Source organism: Perognathus longimembris, chromosome 24 (genome assembly GCF_023159225.1).
Source record: "Perognathus longimembris pacificus isolate PPM17 chromosome 24, ASM2315922v1, whole genome shotgun sequence".
Taxonomy (NCBI): Eukaryota; Metazoa; Chordata; class Mammalia; order Rodentia; family Heteromyidae; genus Perognathus; species Perognathus longimembris.
This window is the reverse complement of record NC_063184.1, coordinates 253,766-268,932: the sequence shown is the minus strand read 5'-3', so window position 1 is coordinate 268,932 and position 15,167 is coordinate 253,766. Positions and strand designations below refer to the sequence as shown.

At 41.3% G+C, this 15,167-nt stretch overlaps 1 pseudogene; it reads left to right on the top strand.

Moving 5' to 3' along the window:
- The first annotated feature begins 8,238 nt into the window (after positions 1-8,238).
- On the top strand, positions 8,239-14,538 carry LOC125341316 (annotated as a pseudogene).
- Positions 14,539-15,167: the final 629 nt, after the last annotated feature.

Below are 15,167 nucleotides of genomic sequence, written 5' to 3'. Positions count from 1 at the left end.
GGGTGTCCGCAGCCAGAGCGGCTCGGAGAGGCTAGGGGCGGAGGGCGGGACTCGGCCCGCAGCCCAAAGGCCCGCGGAAATGGCCCTGGCGGGAGCCGGGGCCAAGACAGCCGCACCACGACCGACGCCCGCGCGCCACTTAGGTCATTTTTTAAGGGTTAGTTTCAGATGGATTTTTGTACAATATGAAATGTGGGTCTCAGTTATTCATAAGCTGGTATTGATTTTCTCGCAGTTCTCACTGACTCCATATTGGTTCATTGCCAGTGTTTATAACTCACTTTACAGAGTGTTGATTGTGGTAGTATATAAGTATTTTTACCTTTAAGCAGGCTCTTTTTTTTTCCTCCTGCTGTGCTGGGTCTTAAAAGCCCTTTTAGGAAGGCTAGAAGGGAAGAGAAGTTAAAGTTAGGAAGCACATAGTTACAAATAAAGACATCTGTGCAGTTACTGGCAGGTTGATAGATGCCTTAATGTTATGTTTAAACATGAGTCTTTAATACATCCTTCAGCGTCTGCTCATCTTTAGTTTACAAACAACTTAGGATGGGCATTTTTGCAATTAAGTAAAATGCTTTTACATTCTACTGTGTTAAGTGCAGAACTGTGATAGACTTTGCAAATTTCCATTTGCTTATAATGAGGCAAGTTAGGAAAATCAGTTAAAATTTATTTTATTCCAGTACTTCCTCTGATGAAGAAAAGGAAGCTCTTTATGAAGGTATATGTTGGATAATTAGAACTTATTTGCTTTTTTTTTTTTTTTGGTCAGTTGTGGGGCCTGGGTGGCCTGGGCGTAGCTACCCCTGAGCTCTTCAGCTCAAAGCTAGCACTCTGCCACTTGAGGCACAGTGCCACTTTTGGTTTTTTTGGTGATAAATTGGAGATAGAAGTTTCATGGACTTTCCTGCCCATGCTGGCTTTGAACTGCAATCCTCAGATCTCAGCCTCCAGAGCAGCAAGGACAACAGGCATGAGCCACCAATGCCCAGCTTTCCTTCTTTTTTGAAAAGCATATGCATAGTAATTTAGAGCAACTTAAGCATGGATTCAAATATGTACTTCCATCTAATACCGATTTGACTCCATTTCTTCCAGCTGTAAAAGAGGAGTAATATACAGGGTTGGTACAAGGGTCACCAAGTTAATGTCTATAAAGCAGTTAAGACAGTGTTGGATACAGTAAACTGCTATGTTGGTTTGTTTTGAAGTAACAGCTGCAAAACCAATTGTGATGGTCGAACCTAGCACTCAGGAAGCTGAGACAGAAAGATGGAGTTCAAGGACAGCCTAGGGTAAATAGATTCTTTGTTGTTGTTTTTCCCTTCAGTCATGTGGCTTGAACTTTGGGCCTGAGTGCTGTCCCTGAGCTCTTTAGCTCAAGGCTAGTGCTCTTTCATTTGAGCCACAGTGCCAATCCTGGTTTTCTCATAGTTAATTGGAGATAAGAGTCTCACAGACTTTCCTGCCCAGGCTGGCTTTGAACTGCGATCCTCAGATATCAGCCACCTGAGTAGCTAGGATTACAGGCATGAGCCATCAGCACCCAGCTGTTTGTTTGTTTGTTTTTTAAAGAAATTGGCACAAATTTTCTTCTCATGTTCAAATAAACAGTTTGCTATTATACATACATGCTAGTCATGAGCTTTGGCTATGAAATTGCCCTTGCTTCCTCTCTTTCTGTCCAGTGTCCCAGGGAAAGTTGGCTAGAGGCAGCCTCAGGTCAACAAAGTAGAACTGAAATACCAAAGCTTAATAGCAGTTCATTTTACAATAATAGTAGAATACATATTCTAATATTTTATAATAAAGCTATTGGGGAAAACTTGGTAAGTTTCTAGTAGGTGTTGTTTTATCCATTCCCCTTGTAGTATTGGTGTTTGAACCCAATTGACTCACACATGTTAGGTAAGTGCTCTAAGTTACACCCCTGCCCCTGTTCATGTTCTAGGAACCATAGTCCTAATCTTATTCTTGTTATGGGGCTAAGGAATATTACAGAGTTTGAAGGAGGGGATTCCCTGTCCCTCCAAGAGTCCACTGTTCAGAGACAGTCTCAGCAAAAAGATGAATTTATTGGGGAAGCATAAAGCGAACTGACCAGCCAGGGATGTAGCACAGACTTGGGAGATGCCACCATGACCCCGAGCAGTCCTCTAATTGGTGTTTGTAAAGGTAAAAGCGTAGCACAGACGTAGGGGCTTGATGCAGTGTTACAGCAAAATACAAGTGAAGCTCGCATGGCATAGATGTAGGAGGTTGGTGCAGGGTGTAGAGCAAATAACAAGCAAGCCATTGACAGAAGCAGAATTAGGTTGACCTAATAAGATGGAGTCAGCTCTATTCCCCCCAACATTTCCTACCATGTTTCCCTAATCACGATGGAGTCAGCTCTACAACAATTCTCTTACTAGTGGAGGAGTGTATCCATGTAATCCAGAAAGAGAAAAATGAACTAATTATTTATTATACTCAATTAAAAAAACTAGAATGTCTTAACAGAAGTGAATGGTTAGGATCTTGTGGTTAGTGATTCAGTATTAAAATGCTAACTACACATACATAGTATGCAGAGCAACATAAAAGTATTTCCATTGACTCTATACTGTGCAAGGAGTCAGAGATGCAGATGAGTAGGACAGTTTGCCCTGCAAGTGTTCTTGCTGGAAGTATCCTGTTGCAGAGATATAGGGGTGAGAAGACCCAATGGGAAGGGGAACAAGGTGACCCTAGAGATGGGCCAGTTAGATGAAAGAGGAAGTAGTTGAGATGGGCTGTACAGTTTATCAGGGCAGCCCAGGGTAGTATTGTTAGTATGTATGAAGTGTTTTCACAGTATTTTTCATTATCCCTTTAATTCCTTTCAATACTGTGTGCCAGGTACGTGCACCAAGTAGTTGTGAATGAATTGAAGCTTCAGTAGCTGAAGGCTGATGGCAGAATGAGCATTCAGACCCTGTCTATCTTTTCAAATCTGCACACTTCACTTTTGTCTCCAGCTAAGGGAGAATTCTACCTGCAGACATAGTAGTAAGTGGTTTAATCCAAAGAGATAATGGGTTTTGCAGTATAAGAATTCTTTTGAATTTTTGTCTATTTGTTTTGTTATCTAATATTAGCATTTGAGAGTTTGTACTAGCAGCGAAATATATGGTTGGCTGTTGTTATTTTGTGCCAGTTCTGGGGCTTGAACTCAAGGCTCTGGCCGCTGTCCCTGAGCTTTTGTGCTCAAGACTAGCATTGTACCACTTAAGTCACAACTCCACTTCTGGCTTTTTTTGGTGGTTAATTGGAGGTAGAAATCTAATTGGAGATAGGAACTTTCCTGCCTGGGATGGCTTTGAACTGCAATCCTGACTCCTGAGTAGCTAGGATTACAGGTATGAGCCACCAGCACCTAACTATCTGGTGATTATTGAGAAATCTGTTTGAAGGAGCTGAGAGCAGAAATGGAACAGGACTGTTTCCTTTAAAGAGAGGATCTTGTATCAGATGCTCACTTCTTCACCAAGGATTGCATTTTCCTGAAGCAGGCAGGACTGATGATTTGGGACACTATGGGAAATAATTACAGAAACATGGTATGACTTCAAATGGGATGCTCTTGCCTATTGTGGGAGTTACATTCCAGAGCACCAAAAAATCTGTGAAGTAGCAATAAATGGACTGCAGTATAGCAAGGGATGACTATCTAACACTGCTACTTTGCAGATTTTCACCTATCGTGGGGATCTCTGGAACATAGCTCCCGTGGTAGGTGAAAGATCACTACTTACCTACTTAAAAATAAAGCCACAATACAATGAAGCTGCTGTAAGTGAACTGGGATATATATAGTAAGGGAAAACTGTGTTAAGTCCATTAGTAAACTTTTTGCAAACATTTACTGGGCATTTTGGAGATGACAAAAATGAAATTAGTGGCCAAGCACCAGTGGCTCATGCCTATAATATTAGCTACCCAGAAGGCTGAGAAGAGGATCACAGTTTGAAGCCAGTCCAGGCAAGAAAGTCTGTGAGACTCTTTATTTTCAAATAACCACCAAAAAGCCAGAAAGTGGAGTTGTGGTTGAGCACAGCTTTGAGGGGAAAAAAAAAAAGAGAAAAGCTGAGGACAGTGCCTCGGAGTAGCACATGCGGGTGCACGCATGCACATTCGCTTGGGCACGCATACACACACACACACACACAAAGAAATTAGTGTGCTATCCGTGTCTTGTTCTTATTCCCACTATTGGAACAGTCTTGCACATAGAAGGTGCTCTGTACATTGTTTTGAGAATGAAACTTGTAAAGACTCCTGCCATTACTAATATGTCACTTTTATGTAAGCATACTAATTAATGAGTGGCATACCAGGTTTTCCTTTTCTGATGCCCTAATGCCACAGAATGTTGATAAAAACTCTCTAACTTTTGAGCTTTGTTCACTTGGAAAGGCAAAAAACTAGTACAACTAAATCACTTTTGAAAAAGAATAAAATTCCAAGTATCATACTACCCAATTTTGAGATTTAATTTATAGCTTGGGAACCAAGTCAGCAGTGCCAGTATACTCATGAAGAGATAGATCAATGGAGTAGACTCTAGACACAGACTCACACAGGTTTGGGCAACTTTTTCACATATACACAAAAGCAATTTGATAGAAAATTGAGGCTTTTTTTTTTTTTTTTTTTTTTTTTTTTTTGCAGTACTGGAGTTTGAACTCAAAGCCTTGAACTTGTGAGGCAAACCCTCTTCCACTGGAACTGTGCCTCCATGCCAATGTCTTCTTAATAAATTAGGTTAGGACAACTGGATAAGCATAAGCAATGAAACCAAACTTTTACCTAAACTCCACTCCTAATTTTTCTGGGTTACAGAAAAATTAACTGGAAATTTATGATAAATGTAAAATGTCAAACTATAAAACTTTTGGAAGAAAACATATAAGGAAAACCTTCTTGACTTAAGGGTAGAGAAGCATTCTTAGACAGGATGCTTATCACATAATCCATAAAAGAAACAAAATAAATAAATTAGACTTTATCAGAATTACAACCTTTTTCCAGGCATGGTGACAATCCCAGCTATGCAGGAAGGAAAGATGGATTGATCATGGTTCAAGGTCAGCTCAGGCAAAAATATCAGTAAGCCTTGTTTCTAATAGCAGACTGGGTGTAGTAGCACAGGCCTGTAATCCCAACTGTGTATGAGGCATAAATAAAAGAATCATAAGTTTGAGGCTGGTGCTTGGAGAAAAACCTTGTCTAAAAATATCTATTAAAGAAAAAGGGGTGGGTTTATGGTTAAGTGTTAGAGCATCTGTCTAGCAAGCTCAAGCAAATTCAAACCCCAGTAACACACACACACACACACACACACACACACACACACACACACACAGTAAAAATAAAATAAATCACTATAAACTTTTACTCTATCAGTGGCTCTATTAAGAGAGCAAAAACTTGGAAGAAAATATTTGCAAATCTCTTAGCTGATAAATGACTTGAATCCAGTAGACATAAAGGACTATGTGAATTCAATGCTGAAAATCCTGTTAGGAAATAGATAAAAGACTCAAAAGTTGCACGTGGTGGCTTACTCTTACATCCTAGCTACTTGGAAGGTAGAGAGGTTAGATTTGAGGCCAACCTGAACAAAAAATTGTGGAGACCCATTTCAACCAACGGGGCTTGGGTGGAGCATGCCTGTCAAGCTAACTATGTGAGAGGCCTTGGGTAGGAAGGTATGGTCTGATCCTGAAGCCAGCCCAGGGAAGAAACATGAGATTATAATCATAAAATAACTAAAGCAAAAAAATAGAGAGGATTTGCCAAAAAGAGTGTGTGGGAGAAAGGAAACACAGAAGTCAAATACCATTCCATTAGAGCAGCACAAATACACCAGTCCTGTTAAAAAGAAATTAAAAGAAAACTGATGTCACCACCAAGTGCTGACAAGGATGTAGAAAAACTACGTTCATTCCTAGTAAGATATAAAAGGATACTATGGGAAAGTAATTTTATTACAACTAATGTTTGAATCATAAAAAATATTAAACTACTTTCTAAACTTCTGTGCTGTCAAAAGTTAAAACTCTTCCAATATACATTTGTAGTAGATGTATTTTCTGATTCAGATAATGGCTCTAACAGTGCTTTTTGAATCTCATTGATGTACAGAGAAGATTTCTACATTTTAAAATCCACTGGGGGGCTGGGGATATGGCCTAGTGGCAAGAGTGCTTGCCTCTCATACATGAAGCCCTGAGTTCAATTCCCCAGCACCACATACATAGAAAATGGCCAGAAGTGGCACTGTGGGTCAAGTGGCAGAGTGCTAGCCTTGAGCACAAAGAAGCCAGGGACAGTGCTCAGGCCCTGAGTCCAAGCCCCATGACTGGCAAAATAAAATAAAATAAAATCCACTGGGCTGGGTTAGTAGCCTAGTGTAAAGTGATTGTATACTAAATGCAAAGGTCTGGTTCAATCCCTAGTGCTGAATGAAGAAAGGGGAAGGAAAGAGAGAGGGAGAGATGGAGAGAGAGAGAGAGAGAGAGAACGAACCAATAAAGCAGGAGAGAAAGCAGTAGAATCCCATCATGCTTTCTGAGAGATGAGTATGGCCAGTTCAGACCACAGGCTCCTGGATCAACTTAAATATTTGAGCATTACCTTTCTTTGTGAAGATAGTCTCAAAATGAAGTTGCAGACTTTTATTCAAATCAACACTGGTGCATGAAGATTTGCAAGATTTAGTAAAAGGGGAAAATATTTTAAACCTTAATTAAATGAAATATTTCCTCATTAGTAGACCTATATTACAGAAAGCAAGCTATTGCTATAACCTGAATTTTATGAAATGTTTTTTAATGATATATTTTACTTTATCATCAAAATACCTGTATAAAATCCTTGATTTTTTGGTCTCTTGGTCCACAAAAGTCTAAAAATATTTGTTATCTGATCCTTTACAGAAAATGTCAATCCCTAGCTTAAAGCACTGATCTTCAAGCAATCAAAATTTTACTTTGTGTCCCCCGTAGTTACATCCCATAAATTTTGATGTATTATAGTTTCATACCATTTAGCTAAAACATTTTCTAATTTCCATGTCATGTCTTCCTTAAGTCATATTGTTTAGAAATTGGTAGAGCTAGCCAATGAACAAAAGTGTTAGTTAGGTACTGAGTTTGAGTCCTGATCTTGGACATTGTATTAGATAACTTTTAAACATGTAGAAAATTTTTGTGACCTTTTATTCACAATCTTAATTAAGTTCCAAAGTGTCAGTCTAGAAATGTGTTGAAGTTTGCTTTCTATCAGCATGTAGCACATCTTGGCAGCTATGCATTGCACACTTGAAGAAGTATCTTCTGAGCTTGGGGTATGCAGATCACAATGGTCCTGTAATTTTTTTGTACCTACTCTGTAGAATCCCAGTATCAACTAAAATCTAGTAAGTGTCTTATACTTTTTTTGTATATCTTTCTTTATGGATCCAATATTTTGTTTTTTTCTTTTTTCTGTGATTATGAGCAGATTAAAGGTAAGAAGAAGATATTTTGAATTCTGGTCTCAGCAGTCTCTCTACTTCATTATTTTGTACCATACTCCCTAGCAATTAAATTATGTCCACTTATACATGAGAATTTATATAAGAGGGAATTCTTTTCCTAGCATTGGGTCACTGCGGTTTCCTCTTGAAACCTACCTTGTATGTAATGGAAGGAATGAGTATGAACACAGAGCAGTGTACTCTCAGATCCTCTCAGGTGTTTCTGAAGTCGCATAACTGCTGTAAACCAAAGATTTTGTTCAATGGGTGCAGCAAGCAGGCCGGGGATCATGTGCACACGTTCTACCCTTACGGTTGTTGTGGAAAGGCAATAGTCTATAAAAATAGAGACTCGGCTTAGCACCAGTGGCTCAGGCCTGTAATTCTAGCTATTAAAGAGGCTGAGATGTGAAGATTGTGGTTCAAAGCCATCCTGGTTTCCAGTTAACCACCAAAAAGCCAGAAGTGTGCTATGGGTCAAGCAAAAGGAGCTCAGCCACAGCACCCCTGCCCAGATTTCAAGCCGCAGGACTGGCAAAAGCAAACAAACAAACATTAGGTTATACAATACCAAGAGAGAACCTAATGGCCTCCTGACCATTGTTGGGATTTCTCAGTTTGGGTGAGGTAATATGTGGTTGTGCTCTTGTCACTTGGATTTGCTCTTCTGTGTATGTAGTATTTGTTAAGTGCTCATGTCTCTTTCCCTTTCTGTGGAGCAGCTGGATTGCCAGGATGCCTTGGAAACAGCAGCCCGAGCTGAGGGTCTTTCCCTGGATGTGTCTATACATTCTCAGCTCAGAATTATGGATAATGAACATCCCAAGGGGAAGTACCATCATGGCTTAAGTGCTTTGAAGCCCATCCGAAGCTCTGAAGGTTCATGAGTCATCAGCCAAGCACCAAAAGCGTTTTTGAAAATTTGGACTAAGATGAGGCAGTTGGGGAGATGTACTTTTAATCAAGAGAACTGTTTACTGAAGTGTATTTTAAATATTGTCTTCTTGGTGTATGTTGAAGCTTTGTGACTTGGTTTCTCTTTGCAGACACCAACACCTGGTGGACAATGCTGGCCTCTTTTCCTGTATAACATTTTCATGGCTTTCTCCTCTGTCCCACATAGCCCACAAGAAGGGGGAGCTCTTAATGGAGGATTTATGGCTCTTGTCCAAGTATGAGTCTTCTGATGTAAACTGCAGAAGGTAGGCATCTCTGGTCCATCCTGGTTTCCACATACTGGATGCTAGGCCTAAGGCAGGAGGGTGTGAATTCTGCAGCTGTCCTGGGTGGGGGGGTCTCCTAGCGGTGGCTTCCCATTTGCTCTTCTGCTTTATTACCTATTTTACTCTAATCCTATGTTAAGCATGGGTTTCTCTCTCTCTCTCTCTCTCTCTCTCTCTCTCTCTCTCTCTCTCTCTCAGCCCTGCTTCTCTTCCTGAGTCTGAAGGGAGATTATGTGGCTACCTTGTGACAGAATATATTTTTGTGGTAGCTGATTGTATGATTAAAATCTAGTTTGCTACTTTGGTATTTACCACAGGATCCTTCAGAAAGGGTGGGGGCCCTGACAAAGGAAGTTATCCCTAGACTTTATTCAGGGGTAGGCCTTTTGGGAGTGGAAGGAAGGGCTGTTGTTCTCATCATTTTCTGTACCTTGGAATGCTCCCTATCTGGAATAAGTACGCACATACACAGGAAGGGACTTTTTCTCTAGAAGGTAAATACTATGTGTATAATTTTAAAGGAGAGACTTGTATGTGCTATTTCAGAGCCTGCAGACAAAGAAACTATGGGAGGGAAGCTAGGGTGTGTCTTTTTCTCTGAGGAGATGTGTAACAGGAAGACATGTGCCTTGTTAAAACTAGAGAGACTGCGGCAAGAAGAGCTGAATGAAGTTGGGCCAGATGCTGCCTCCCTGAAAAGGTTTGTGTGGATCTTCTGCCGCACCAGGCTCATCCTGTCCATCATGTGCCTGATGATCACGTAGCTGGTGGGCTTCAGTGGACCAGTAAGCTCTAACCATCCTTTCTGACAGTCTCCAGGAGCCCGGCCCTGTTCAACTCTTAACTCTCTTGTTCAATTACTGGGGTTATGCTCAATTTGGGGTAGTTAGCAGCTTTAGAGATGCCTCCATCTCTGTTGGAATGGGTCAGTGGATTTGGGAGTAATGGTGGCTTCTCAAGCACTGAAATGATGATGGGCTGTACTGGGAGAGAAGAAAGAGCTAATTTGCATTCCTAGGGTGGGGGTGAAACAACTGATCCTGGTTCTGCACAGGACTGTGTTTCTTGGTTGTATGTTGAAGTGAAATAACAATCTGGATCTGGGCAGATGTGTCATGGCAGTATTGTAAACATAGTCTTACTTTGTATGGACTGTGAGCCAGCATGGTAACATACCAAAAGCCTGGAATCAGAGTACCATTATTAACAGTCCTATGGCAAATGAACCCTCAAGGAACTAGACCACTGTCAAGGTTTTCAGAGTTTGATTTGCAGTCCATTTCAAGCTTTGGTGTACAGGGTAAGCAATGGCAAGTGTTGGGGTGTTAATCTTGGTATTTTCCTAGACTAACAGAAGCAGAGTAGGTAAGGGCACCTCTTTTTTTTAATTAATTAAATTTTGTTGACAAGGTGTTGTGCAAAAGGGGTACAGTTAAATAATAGGGCAGTGAGTACATTTCTTCTGATGTCTTACACCTTCATTTTTCTTTCCCTTCCCTAGATCAGGTAGACATATATACAATACCTGGTGTACCAAAATCATATACGGTAGCCACATGGTGTATGACAAAGGAAACTCACCTAGAACTTTAAATATAGCATCAATAATAGAGTTTGATTATCCTTGTCTTATATGATCATACATACATAGCTGTTGAGCTATTGTGATCCACTGAGGGGTCTATTTTACACCTGTTTATGTTTAGTAGTTGTTTGGATTTAGATGCATAATGTAAGGGCGCTGACCCAAAACCTGTGGAAATACCATTTGACAAGATGTTTTTGTTTCGCAGACCTGGTCTCTACTGTTCCCCTCCCCCCAACCACATTATCAGTCATATATTAAGGAGACCATGCCCCTTTGTTCTCTGTGTTCTAGGCTTGTCTTGTTCAACATTATTTGTTCAAGTTCTGATCATTTCCCTGTGAATACCAATATTTTATCATTTCTAATCGCTATGTAGTATTCCATTGTGTATAGGTACCACATTTTTTTAATTTTTTTATTTTTTTGCCAGTCCTGGGCTGTTGGGGTCTGAACAACCCCTTTCTCCCCCCACGGGGAGAATGGTAACCACAAACTCTATGAAAGAGCACTCAGCCTGGCCCTCCGCCAGCGGAAGGCCAAAGGCGTGCTCACATGGGCAAGCGCTAAGTTGAGGAAAGGTTGCTGAAGCCTCCCCTCCCCCCAGTCCCCTCACATGTTACCAAGGGCGGAGGCGAAAAGGAGGCATCAGGGACACGCTGCGGTGGTGGGAAGCGTCTCAAAGACTTTAATATGGAAGGGCACTTATATAGAAGTAATGGCGGGAAAGAAAGGAGGCTGGCCAAAGGGCCAGTCATAGGCTAAGGACCATGTCCATCAAGTGACATCACGAAACTTCCTTTGTGGGCGGGACAACCCCATCATGGTGGCACGCACGTGTTCACCTCCCAAGGGGCGGAGCCTTTCTCTTCCTGTTGAGGCCGGAAGGTGGGAGGGGCTCCTTCCCATTGTCCCAGGGCTGGGGGGAAGGACAGCCCCCAACACTGGGCCTTGGACTCAGGGCCTGAGCACTGTCCCTGACTTCTTTTTGCTCAAGGCTAGCACTCTGCCACTTGAGCCACAGCGCCACCTCTGGCCGTTTTCTATACATGGGGTGCTGGGGCATCGAACCCAAGGTTTCATGTATGTGAGGTGAGCGCTCTTGCCACTAAGCCACATTCCCAGCGGTACCACATTTTTTGAATCCATTCATCTGTAGAGGAGCATCTGGGTTGTTTCCATATTTTGGCTATTGTGAATCGTGCAGTGATAAACATGGATGTGCAGATGTCTTTTTGATATCCTGAGACCTGTTGTTCAGGATAGATGCCTAGGAGTGGTATGGCTGGGTCATAGGGTAGGTCTATGTTGAGTTTTGAAGAACCTCCATACTGTTCTCCAAAGTGGTTGTACTAATTTGCACTCCCGCCCACAGTGGAGAAGGGTTCCTCTTTCCCTCCTTCCCCTCATGCATTTGTTGTTGGCTGAGTTCAGAGTATAAGCCATTCTAACTGGAGTGAGGTGGTATCTTAGGGTTGTTTTTATTTGCATTTCCTTTACTTCCAGGGATGTTGAACATTTCCTTATATGTTTCTTTGCCAATTTTATCTCTTCTCCCGTGAAGTCTTGTTGAACCTGGGTAACTGCAGTCGAAATCAGGACACAGGGGATGCAAGGCCAGTGAACCAATGCATACTTTATTCCAAGAGGGCCAGGGTTTATATAGGGTTAGAAACCGATTTTACAATTACAGGGTAAAAGATCAATACAGCATGACATTTGTCTCAAATACAGAAGTGGAGGAAATTTCCTACTGTGAGGGCAGGAACTTGATACAAATGCCTTTCTAATTACAGGAGGTAGTGACTACAAAGATTATTGATATCAAAACAAGGAACTGTATACAACCGAGGTAGAACTATAATTATCTCCTAGCTACTATCTCCTTAAGGCTAGATAGCATCAATCTTGACTTCTCCAAATACTTGTGAAATAACAGTGAGGAGACTTTCCTGTTTACAGTGAGAATCTAGTGAGGAGACTTTCCTGTTTACAGAGAGAATCTAACACTAAAGGCAGCTGGTCTAGCAAGAGACTTGCTAAGTAGGGGGAAAAAGGAGATTCTCACAACAACTGGTGGCTTCCTTTGGCCCAGAAACACCAGAAATTCCTTACTGGGAATGTGTTCCCAAGAGCCTATTAGTGTGCTAATGAGGCATCAGAGTAACCGTGCCGGGGCTAAATTTTTCCACTGGTTGGAGACTTTAATTCTCCAACAAAGTCTCTCTTTAATTCTTTGCCCATTTAATAATTGGTTTACTGGGTTTGGAGGGGGGTAGTTTTTTGAGTTCTCTGTAGATGACAAATATTAGGGCTTTGTCTGTTGCTGTGCTGGTGAAGATCCTTTCCCATATGTTTGGCTGTCTTTCTAGTTTGGTGGCTATGTCTTTAGCTGTGCAGAAACTTTTTATTTTGTGGTAGTCCCATTTGTTGACTCTCTCCCCTATCTGTTGTGCCCCTGGGTATGTATTCAGGAAGTTCCTTCCTGTGCCTATAAGTTCTAGCATCTTTCCTACTCTGTCCTTCAGTAGTCTCAAAGATTCAGGTCTGATGTTGAGGTCCTTGATCCATTTTGAGTTGATGTGGGCATTTGTTTCTTACACCTTCTGAGTTGCCATACATTGAGATTTTTTTACTAAATCTATTCTCTACATATTTGCCTTGAGGCATCGGAGCAGTAGTACTGATTATGCTGTGCATTTTCCGTGTGTAGGTAAGCTGGAGGCTCATGGTTTGAGTAAATATATGTTTAAGATGCATGGTGGCTAGGTAGAACTAATTTATAATTTTGATTTTTCTTTTCTTTCTTTTCTGTTTACCCCCTCCCCAAAGTTTGATGCCTTTTAAAAAGTTTTGATCTCTTTTGCTGAGGCAGAGAACACTATTTTTCTGATATTTCTGGGGTTTTATATTAATTGACCAACTAACACACTTTTGTGTAAGTTTTATGTAAATGAGACCTTGTAACTGAGATATTATTTTATGTTATTACTGATCAAAATGTCAAACATTTTCTTAGAGCCATCTTTTCCAAGAAGAGCTTCTGTCCTTGTTTCACTACAAAGCTTGTGGCTGCTCTGATCTGTAATCAGATTCTTTCATTTGGCTAGCATGGCATGGAGACAGGCTTTCTTGACTCCACTCTCCTCAAAAAAAAATCCATAGGTTTTTGGGATTGTTAATTTCTTTCCGTGAAAAAAATGTTACTTATGCATGTTCAGCTTGGTGGCTTTTAAGGTCACTCCCTTGAGCCTCAGCGGTTCAATCATGAAACAACTGGAAAAGCAATGCACACATCTATTACAATAATAATTCAAAACTTATTGCTGCAGCTGTCTTTTTAAGACCTCTTTTCTTTTTGACTGGAAATAAAAGAAGTAGGCCCATTTGAGATTAGTACCAACAGTGAACAAATTTCCTGTGAGCAGACTTGGATCCTTTCAGGAACATTCATTTTAAATTTTTGCAGATTTTCTAAGCTGGCATGATTTCAAACTGGCTTGGCCTGTTCTTACATAAGAACACCTTCCCCAGATTACAAGCTTTCTAAGTTATTTCTTGTTTCCTCGTAGGTGTCATTGTGACCTGTTAGCCAACCAGACCAAATAAAACACAACCAAGCCTGTGCTTTGTGTGTGTGTGTGTGTGTGTGTGTGTGTGTGTGTGTGTGTGTGTGTGTTTAAATTTGCTGGCCATCTGATGCTGGGTATTCCTGCATCAGGATGATCCAAGGGTCAGGCAATGCCAGGGAGTCAGTGACCCATGTACAGTTTACATAATCACAGTGAACAGAGTACCAGAATCTGTCCAGTTAGAGATGAAGAGTCAAAACTTTAACTAAACTAACAGAGACATTTTGGGGTCCTTTTAGACTCAGATAGTTCTGAAAAACCCAGGCCTTTCCTAGATGTCTCCGTACAGTTGGCATCTGCCTTAGATCCATCCACAAGAGAAAGCTGCCTCCTGCAGCACTGTCTCTGTGAATGTGAACTGCCCCAGGGCCTTGGGAGGAAAGACAGTGAAAAATGTTTGAGTAGGTAAGTTCTCATCCTCCATCCTTCTCTCCATCTGCAGCTTGCTTGGTGCTGTCAGGATCTGGACTTGGGGGGAGTCTCTCTGTAGTTGAACCAGTGACAGAAGCTGTTCTTTAGAATTTTCAGGATGGCTATATTCTGTGCTCAGAATGAGAGAGTCAAGCTGGGCAGAATCTCTCACCAAGAGTTCAGGTATGGTAATGTTTATTCACTGGGAATCGCTTTCCACAGCCAGACAGCTATGCTGATAACCTGAAGTTTTCTCCCAGCTTGTTTAGACTTAAGTGATAAATGTGTAAATTTTTAAACTGAATTCTGTTTGGATATTTCCATAAAAACCTGTTTTATCTTCTCCCATACAAAGTCATATCCATTGTCATTACTTTTGTTAATACCCTGTGTTGGAAGTTCTTTAATCTACTGTTTCCTCTTTCCCTCCCTTTATAGTTTTACATAGTGTTAATATTGGTTATGTCTTTTGTCTTCGTTGCCCCTCCCCTCTGGGAGAGGCTGGTGCTCTTACTCAGTGCTGAAAGGGGCACTGTAAAGGGATGGGAAGGAAGGAGCCCAAACAACAGCCTGCTGTCCTTGCAAGCCTTTCCTGGAGACTGGTCCACAGTGCCTTGGTGTGTGAGAAAGGGCTTCATCTGGTGCCATCTCCTGAGTGATTCACTGGAGGAGGAAAGGCTCTGTGACTCAGGTCCGTATTTTGGATGCATACTGGAAAAGAAGCCAATCTTCTTGGTAGTAAACCAGCAACCCATGCATGTGTGCAATGGGGA